Source organism: Clupea harengus, chromosome 4, assembly GCF_900700415.2.
Source record: "Clupea harengus chromosome 4, Ch_v2.0.2, whole genome shotgun sequence".
Classification (NCBI taxonomy): Eukaryota; Metazoa; Chordata; class Actinopteri; order Clupeiformes; family Clupeidae; genus Clupea; species Clupea harengus.
The window spans coordinates 20,105,866-20,113,831 of record NC_045155.1 but is presented as its reverse complement, the minus strand read 5'-3'; the positions used below and the strand labels follow the sequence as shown (position 1 = coordinate 20,113,831).

At 42.2% G+C, this 7,966-nt stretch overlaps 1 protein-coding gene across 2 annotated transcripts in view; it reads left to right on the top strand.

Moving 5' to 3' along the window:
* The first annotated feature begins 1,737 nt into the window (after positions 1-1,737).
* The window catches only part of rap1gapa (RAP1 GTPase activating protein a), an 88,454-nt gene continuing 82,225 nt past the window's right edge, over positions 1,738-7,966 (top strand). For both annotated transcript variants that reach the window (XM_031566646.2, XM_031566644.2), the window contains exon 1: positions 1,738-2,158. The gene's annotated coding sequence lies outside the window, so the exon portion shown is untranslated. The remainder of the gene's footprint in view (positions 2,159-7,966) is intronic.

The window sequence follows — 7,966 nt, the reverse complement described above, 5'->3', positions numbered from 1 at the left end:
ATAATGTACAGGCTTACAGGCTAATTCATTTCTGTTTATGATGTTAGTAGTGTTAATCATGCTTTTTTTGACCGCGCAATCACCACTGCACTGTAATCCATTTCCAATGCTGCACCATTTGTGATGGCAAAGAGGCTATGACAGTGCCTCACCAGAGAGGGTAGCCTACATCCAGCGCTTCCGCTCGCAGGCCTCCATTCACATTACCATATGGGGAAGGGTTCCTATAAGAGATAATAATGATGTCTGCAATCAGACACAGTGCTGTAATAACCTGCCACTGTGGAAATGAGACATTCACTAGCTATTTATTTGCGAAGTGACAGCGAGGAAACAAGCCTGGGGTTACTACAGAGAGAGAGGGAATGTGGGAAACATCAATCCTTCCAATTTTTCTCAATTCTGCGGTTTGCGCATTCAATGCAAAATCAGCAGTTTACCTCATTTCTTCACTGCATATGTTCTTATTTACCGCATAAAATTGCCTTGATGTTAAATTGCAGCTTATTTTTCCGCTTCTTCTGGTTTCCTGATGGTGATATAAGGTTATGCAGAGTCTGACTCAATTACTGCTTCATATCCCATTCCTTTGGTGTAAGGTGTGTGATGGAGTTTGTTAGCTTAGTATTACACAATCGCTTGGCATTCACGACATAGCTGGAGCCAGGGTGCCATTCGTTGGGGGGATGAAAGATATTTCCCCTCCTCTGGTCTATATATCCTTTCCTCTGCTGAATTATTTTATCCCCAGTAAGAAAACAATAGTGACTATCAATGTCAGCTCTCTGTAGCTAGGCTACGTGATGATCCTTGGTTCCATAGGTCTTTAATCCATACACAATTTAGACTATGTCACCAAGGAAAAATAGCCTATTTAAGCGCGAAAAAGACAGCTAGCCAGCCAAATGAAAGAAAAATGAAAAGATTTCAGTGCAGCATATCATTGTATTTTACAGGACCCTCACAAAAATTCCTAGAAATATTACAACTGAGAATGTGACTACAGGAGCTACTGTTGATAGGACGGAGGGCAACTCCCAGGCTGAATCAAACGATGTTATGAACAAGTTCACATTAACAAACAGTAAGGTCAAGGACAAGTCAAACGGTAAAATATGCGTTTTTAAGTTCTTAGTGTGGGACAGATCCCTGTTTTGCTGCACCAAGTGTTTAACGTTTATGGTTGGAATGTCTGACATCTGCTGTAACCAAGTTGGTAAGCTTGATTTATTGATATTGCTGTCTAGATAGCTACCTGGTTAACAATTTGCGGAGGGTGAAACGAAAGTGCTCTTTAGATCAGTTAGTTCAGCCATTAGTGCAGAGAAAAAAAATATCGTATTAATTACATAAACAAGCAGCTGGCTAACGCTTGCAATGCACACCTGGCCTTTATGTGAGTTATTTAATCCAGAGCATGCTTTAACAGCTGCAAGAAATAGCCCAACAGGCTTCATAGTCTACTTTACAGCCCACTGTGGTTCGCGATTTATTTTCATGGAAAAAAAACCGTTTGAAAATCATCCTCCCCCTGTTTCCTCCCCCTCCACAAATGGCACCCTGGCTGGATCTATAGCCTAACTGTTAATTTCATTAAACGTTAAATTAAGTACTTATACATTATGTTATTGTATTGTACTGTCTTGTATTCAGTTAAGACATTGTAAAACAAGCAGTATAAACTGTTGGTAAATAACTACAACAAAAGGTCTCGAGAATAAGCTGATTATTTGAAAATCCGTATGAAATGCCAGCTTTGCAAGTCTGTTACATATTTCCCAATGTTTTCGGTGTTTCATTTCACACCACGTGTGTCCCAAAGTACTTACGGTCACGCAGCCGATCTGTCTTCTTTGCCCACGCTCAAGTACGATTCTCACTGATGTCAACCCGCTGACTCGTGCTTAGATAAGAGGTAGGAGGTGCTCCCTCATCATCTAGTCGTAGCTGAGGAGTGGTATGGTCGATGCTGTAGTAAAGAGCGATACGCAGCGATACGCTTGTTCTTCTGCACCTTTTGTCTACAGAAAACGAGTGCTAGGTGATTTGCATTTTGACTTCTCGTAGGTCTTTTGCGTTTGATTATAATTCGTTCTTGTGCATGTATTACTCCTCGACTTTATGCATAAAAGGCATCAACATCTTCGGTGAATTTAAGGTAAGACCTTATGGCCCGTTTATTTGAGCATGTTCTCAAGCATACGTTTGCATTTGCTGCAATCTTACATGTAATTTTGAAGTCGCTGTACGATTTACTCTGGGAATCTCCATTGAACTCTCTAAAACGTAAAGAGCGGCATGCTATCCTGTTGTTTGGAAGTTGCGCTACACATTGACTTATCTCCAATCCACACACCTTATCTAAATCTATAGGTTTAATACTGATTCCAACCACATTATTAATTCCGCGTTGTTTACAGAGAAAATCACTAATGTTAATACACCCGACCATATAATTGCGATGTGCGCCCATTCTATATTAATTAGAACTACTGAAAGTGATGAAAATGTAAATGTTTGTCTCTTAATTTTCGATTTCTATTTTTTTTTTTTAAATGACTGTTTATTTGGATTAAGGTTGGCAACATTAGATGTAACCTATCATGTGTTTATGTGGCATTCAAGCAAGTTGCTTTGAAAATTGCCACCGTTCTGATGCACCGGCGTTGTGTTTGAAGACAGCTTGTTTTATCTGACCCCACTCCCGTGAATCGCAGCACCGGTCAGGTCACAGTGGCTTTTCAAGTTCGAGTAGGCTTTGTGTGCCTGTCTGTTTGAAATACTGATTAGTATTCCTCTTCTCCGGAGCACCAGATCTGAAAAGATTTCCCCCGCGCGCCAGCTGCAGCTTCTCCTGGAAAAGTAGCCCGCAGACATGTGTCTATATCTCTTCTACGGTCAGACCACGCCTCGGAAGACGCTGAACATGTTTTTTTTTTTGTCTTCCCCCATTGGTGCAATTTGTTATTGGCCAGAGGCAGAGAGCATGGAAGAGTATTTTCAGCTATTTTCTTCCATGACTCGCCTGTTCTTTTAATTGAGTGTGCTATTTTTTTTCCTCCCTGAGTCACTAGGCAGTCTTACATGTATTAAAAAGGTATTGTGTTTGGTCGGATGTAAAAGGGCTTTATTTGAAAAGCATTAGACCCATACTTTAGACAGAAGACATAAAAGTTCATGTACATCCATGGACGGATTACGAAACCATGGGCCCTTGGGCCTGGACATGTAAAAGCCCCCCCTTGCCTGCATTTCTTAAATGTAATGACATTTTTTTTTTCAACAGCACAATAACTAAATTCATCTGTACCTCAACAGGATGCTGTCTATTCATGATCATGACTGTACTGTATCTATATTTAGGACTTTTCATGCTGTACTAATTATAATGTGTAATTGGCACTCCAGTATTATATATATGTGTGACTTTAACAGGAAATAACGTAAGCCCACATACACATTTTCTAACACAGTGCAGGTACACTCAATCAAAGCAAACAGCAAATTAGCAAAATACACCTCTTTCAACCACAAATAAGAGATACATAAGTAGTCATAGTCCAACACTGACACTATCTTTCTCTGTGCTATAAGGTAATTACATGTATGGCAGATGTTGATTATCACCTCAGTTATGTCTGCCCTTCAAACTGAATATTACGATGAGTGATGTCTGTGTACATAAAAACAGAAGAGGACCATTGTTTTTTTCTGATTTTTTTTTTTTTTTAACTTTGAAAGTCAAATTTGGCAAGAACAGACTACTCCACCCTTCTTTGTATGTCTGTGATGTTTGGTTTGCAAATAGAGAAATAGGCTGAACTTGCAGGTCTCTGAGGAATTGCAGATGTCAGTGTTGCCTCTGGGCTTGTCGAATAGTCGGGTCATTGCTTGGGTTTAGATGCACCATCTGCACCTGCGCCTTCAACCACAGTATAGATTGCTATGACTTTATGGGTGTGTATCTCTGAATTCTTGCAGGCAATGTTGAGAAAATAATGATGATAGCAGGTGAAACATGCTCTCATCCTCGAAAGGATTATTTTTACATTTTCTTTCACAAGCTCTTTGAAGAACTCAACACTCAAATCCAAGATCATTCATAAAGAACACATCTGTCGAGACACAACACAAGCCAAAAAAAAGCGTTAATGAGAGAGAATTCTAAATAGGCTGTCTTTAATAAATGATTCATGAGCCATATTTTCCTACTGAAGAAGCAGCCGGATGGAATTATTTGTCAATGAAAAGTCAGATATTTCACTGCGCCATCCAGAGAAGAGATCTTCCATTGTTCCAATCAGGGGTTACATGTTAATAATAGTTGTCGCTTGGGGCAGTGATTAATGTCAGCATTTAAAAATCATTGAAAGGCCATGACCCTCCTCTGTAGCAATTCTGTCCGTTTGACTTGGTCATCTCTCTGTTTAGGGGTGGATGGGGGCGAAGGGCTTTTGTTCAGTTATGTGCCATAACCATTGAACAACCCAACAACAACCATTGAACAACCCACGTTCACACAAGAAATAAGAGACTTACTGCACAGGCATAATGCAGTGCTGCAGAACAAACATTTTACACTTGCATAGTAGCAGCCTATAAATAATACGTTATTTCCTGTTAATCCTATGAAATAAAAGTCATATATATATAATATATATATATATATATATATATATATAATACTGGAGTGCCAATTACACATTGTAATTAGTACAGCATAAAAAGTCCTAAATATAGATACAGTACAGTCATGATCATGAATAGACTAGCACAGTCATGTTTCTACAATAAATGGGTGCCTATTACCTGGCCATCCCTGCTGATGTTTCTGTGTGAGTGACCATGATCCCCCCCCACCCCCTGCCTCTCTCTCCATTAGCTTGGAAGGCTACGAGCTCTCAGGAGGACGTCCGCTCCGTGGTACAGACTCTAAGCAGCTAGATCCTCTATTATTAAACGTAATGGCTTCTGACAATCTACAGGAAAGAAGTCCCTGACGTAAACATGACTTTCCGCTGAGGTAAAGAGATTAAGACAGAAAAGGCGCAATGGCATATATATGTCACGTTCATGCACTCACTGTCAGATCAGTTTCATGACCTATAGCTGCAGCCGGCATCATGGCATACTCTTGCATATTCAATGCTGCCAGTTGAGCATGGATTTAGAGACCTGACCTGACTGATTTCTATGCATTTCAGCAGACTTTGTGCTGACTGTGTGTGTGTGTGTGTGTGTGTGCATAAACTTGTGTGTGTGTGTGTGTGTTCATGCGTGTGTCTGTGCTCAGCTCACGCGTGCCATATGTGTGCGTGTCCTTGTTGGTGACCGAGCCAGCGGCCTCCACAGTGTGTCCTGGCCCAATCTTAGCATCTAATAGCATCTGCTGCCTCTGCCCCTCCCCTCCCCTCCCCCGCCGTGGTGTGGCGTGTGGCGGTGAAATGGAGACGGCGGGTGGCCCGTGTTTGTGTCCACTGGCAGGTGGATTAGGGCTGTGGCCTGTGCAGGTGTTCACGGCCCTGGGGGGCTTCTCAGCGTGGAGGAAATTATTTGTGTTTGGTGTGGACGAAGGCTCCTCTCGGTGCCGTTCACGTTCCATTTCCTCCTCTTTTGTCCTCTTTTTCTTTTGTCCTCTTCCCTTCTTCCTCTCTATCTTCCTCTCTATCTCTTCCTCTGGTTCTCCGTCATGCTCTCTGTCTCTCATTTGCCCTTGCCTTCTTCTCTCAGTTATTGTCCTACAGTTCAATATATTTACTCACAAGGGATCAAATTCATCTGCCATTGATTAGGTTGACTTTTACAATGTTAATGTGCCTTTAACACTAATCCCTCCTTTCAACGTGCTACCCAGAGATCAATCATGGGATTTTCTTTATGCCACTTCTTTCGCAAAGTCGATTAATAGAGCATTATTTACAGGTGGGGAACATCTGAGCTCTGTGATTGATTTTTGCATCTCCTTCGATACACTGGGAAATTGATCGGTTTCATTTGTATAGCACAATTTACAAACAAAAAAGGGTCTTCTTTTAGTAATGTGTCAGGTTTCTCTGGAGCCTCTGGGCTACATCTCATCCCCTTTGCTTGGCTTTTTTGAGGTAGGTGGCATATTTGTACCCTGGGCTGGGGGTTAGAAACCGGGAAATAAGCCCTGGGTATTCAGTAGCTCATTTGTCAATAGAACATCGACGCCCCCCCCACTGCCAAGGGACCCAAAAACAGAGGATTTCAAGGTCAAGGAGGGAGGATAAGCCATTGTGCCGTTTTCATTAGATGCGAGGCAAACAGGCGCCGTCCTCTGTGATGAATATCAGAATTGCACAGGAGGAAATTCGGAGGCAGGCTAATGCTTCTCTAGCGGTGCCTCAAAGGTAAAAGAAATTGAAATGGTCTGAGTGCTAATGTCAAGACTTGTCTTTCAAATTGAAGTTTTTAACCGCTTCTCAGGGGTCAGTGCTCGGCAAAATCACTTTATTTACTTTTTTTACTTTTCGTTTTGCATTTTTCTTGTCTGTGGTAGAGAACAGATCCTGGTCTTCGAAGGTCCCCACAGGACGCTGTGAGAAACATTAGTGGGACAGGTCCATTACTCAGACACCTACAGGTGAGACAGAGGTGGAGGGGGAGGGGGAGGGGGCGAGCTCTCTGTAGACCTGCTTCCTGAAAGGAATTATTTTCTGAATCCAGCAGCTCGTCTGGCTGCCCCCAACCCCCATATCCCCACTGTCACGGATGGAGCCGCCCTGGGGGTGGATATGCTAATTGGTTGCCTGTCTGTGTCCAGTGAGACCCACAGCGGAGACTTGGGAGGCTTGGAGGAAGAAAAGGGGGCACGGAGAAACAGAAACATTGCATTCAAGGGTGGGGGAACAGAAGTCTTATCAGCCCTAGGACATACAGAAGGCACCACCAGGTCTCAGTTAAGCATCTATTTACTTTTAGTCCGTTGTGCAATACAAATATAAATATAGTCAAGTATATATCAAGTATATAAATAGTGACAGATGTGATGTGATACACCTTTTTAAAGATTAAAGATTGTCCATTGTTACTGGCTGTATTTTATATTTGATATGGCTTCAAGTCCGTTTTGTACCACTGAAACAAAGGCAGAATCTCTCCAGTCATTTTGCTTTGATGATGAACTGTCAGGTAGCTTTGATGATGAACTGTCAGGTAGCTTTGATGACTCCAGTCCAGCAGTGAAAGCCAGCATCTTTTGCTTTAAGCTACAGGCTCTTATGAGTCACCTTATCTTCCAGCCGAAGTGGCCCTGACATAAGAATCATCTTTTCTGCCATTGATTTATGGATACATGCTGATATGTTATGTAACATGACATGACAAGATGGGCATGAGCAGTACTGGCATGTATCCGTGTCAGTGAGTGTGTGTGTGTGTGTGTGTGTGTTTGTGTGTGAATGTGCATGTTTTAGAGTGGATATCTGCCGTTTGCAATACATCTGTGTGGGGACTGCGGTTAAGACAGTTCGCTAGCCTAATTTGGTGGCAGTCTGGAGTGAGTTTTCCTCCTGATGGATGGTATCCATAAAGAACTCGCTCATCCTCCTTCTCTCTTTCTCTCACTCTCTCTGACACACTCACACACACACACACACACACACACACACACACACACACACACTCAAGGTGAGAAAGAGCATGCTTTATTCCCAAGGGATCTGACCGAGTTTGTGGATGGTTTAACTCCTGGGAGGAAAACCTGACGCTCAGTTTCTCCAAAGAAAAAAAAAAGACGGGAAAGAAAATGAGGATAAATGCTCTCTGCTCTCAACTCTTGACCAATGAGAAGAGGCACTTTACAGAGGCATTATCCTTAACCACCCCTGAATGACACCTATTCACACTTATTGTTACTCTGCCCGTGCTTGTACATCAATTTCTCTTTAAAGGGTGAGTGAAGGCCCTGTGTAATGATAGCACTGGAGATGAGCCCAATTGG